Source organism: Helobdella robusta (assembly GCF_000326865.2).
Source record: "Helobdella robusta unplaced genomic scaffold HELROscaffold_9, whole genome shotgun sequence".
In the NCBI taxonomy this organism is placed as follows: domain Eukaryota; kingdom Metazoa; phylum Annelida; class Clitellata; order Rhynchobdellida; family Glossiphoniidae; genus Helobdella; species Helobdella robusta.
In genome coordinates this window covers 1,253,002-1,255,007 of record NW_008705512.1, presented here as the reverse complement: position 1 = coordinate 1,255,007, position 2,006 = coordinate 1,253,002, and positions in this window count along the sequence as shown.

Genomic DNA, 2,006 nt, shown 5'->3' with positions numbered 1-2,006 from the left:
GTTAATGAACGATTTGTTGTAGACAATGTTTGTTTTTTGTTTAATTTGTTGCTATATAATGGTTTGTAACGGTGAAAAAGTCATCATATGAAATTAAGATGTATACTTTTTAATTTGTTAAATTCGTTGTTGTGGTTGTTGTCGTTCTGGTTTTACTTGTTATTGGGGTTGTTGCTTTTTTTGTCTTAATTATATTGTGATTAATCGTTGTTTAAATTGTATGTGTTGATGGTGTTATTGTTAAATTTGTTTGTTACTTATTTTGTTGTTGTTGTTGTTGTCAATGTTGTTGTTGATGTTGTTGTTGTTTTTGTTGACCTAGTTTATATTCTGTTGTTGTTGAAACTTGTCACGCACGCAATAAAGGATAATGTGGACATTTATGTAAATTTTGAAATCGCCGCGTCAACGTTAACCTTTGAAATGGGAGTCAACTTGTTAGTGTCGTGGCAGTTGTCGTTGTTGTTGTGATTGTTGTTGTGGTTGTTGTATGTGGTTGTTGTTGGAGTTGTTATTGTTATAATGATTGTGGTTGCGTTTGTTTTGGTTGTTGCTGTTGTTGTAGTTGTTACCACATTTGCAAAATGTTCTTGTGTAATTTTTCGTTCCGTTTGTAATTGAAAAAGTTTTTTTGCCGAATGTTCTCATTAACTGAGTTGTTGTTGTTGTTGGTAGTATCACTGTTTCTTCGAAGGAATGACTTTTTATCTATTCAGAGTTTTTTAGATGAATTCATCAAACGTAAATTCAGACGTGTAGTTTTAAAAATTGCACTTCTGTAGTTTTGCTACCCCCCATAACAATTCAAAAATTCAATGGAACCTGGCCTGCTGGTTTCTGTTGCTGTTGTTGTTGATGATGATGTCTGGATGAATTTTTCTACTCTTCTTAATTGCCGCAAACTTTACGATTTTTCAGGTTTTATAAGATGTTTCTGACGTTTATGTTTATGCGCGGTTGATGGCACCGTGAGTTTTACTCTATCTATGTAGATGTTTTTTTGTTGTTGTTTGTTTTTGTTGTTTGTTAGTGTTTGTTTCTTTTTGGTTCATTTGTTGTTGTCTTTGTTTTTTTTTGTCCGATTGTTATGAACGATTTCGCACTTACATTTACATAAATATACAAGCTGATTCATTAATGATACATTTTGTTTTTGTATAGCAATGTTTTATTTAAAAACTCGTTAACAATACCGTTCAAACAAATTAATACCCCCGAATACACTTTCAAAGATGGACATGCAGTTTAAGCAGATGTTGAATTCTGCCCAGTTATTAATAACAGTTAATTTGTTTGTTAGCTAGGAGTGTGTGAAGTACCATTCGTAATAAAAAAAACTATGTTAAAAATAATTTCTATAGCGCGGAAATAAAAAAAATTATAAATATCACCATAAACGTTAAAACATTCCGAAGGACCATCATTGCGGCCGATGAAGTCTCTATTTGTTTAACTTTACTTTTATACTCGTTGGCGCGTGTTCATGTTTATTTCTAACCGCGTGTTTATGTTTATTTCTAACCGCGTGTTTATGTTTATGTTTATGCTGATTGTTTATGTTTCCGTTAATTGTTTGTCAATTTGTGCAGGGATGTGCGGTTTAATTAAAAATTTAAAAATATCTTTATTAATTATTTGTTTATTTATGAGTCACGTCGAAAAACACGCGAACGTTCTCGGCTGTCAATAACTTCCTATCAACAGTTAATAATAATGATGATAACTTAGTTTTGAATGGTGGTGATGATGGGTACTTGGTGATGGGTGATGACAACAATGATGAAAATAACAATGATAACATTTAAAAATTATTACATACGATGGTGATGATGATGATGCTGGTGATGATGATGGAAGATGATGATGGTGATGACGATAATGATGGTGCTAATGAGGATGACGATGATTATGGTGCTAATGATGATGATCACTAAGAATCATTTTAGAGGTAAGAATCTTTGGAGAATGCGTCAAATTGCTGTGATGATGATAATGATGGCGGTGAT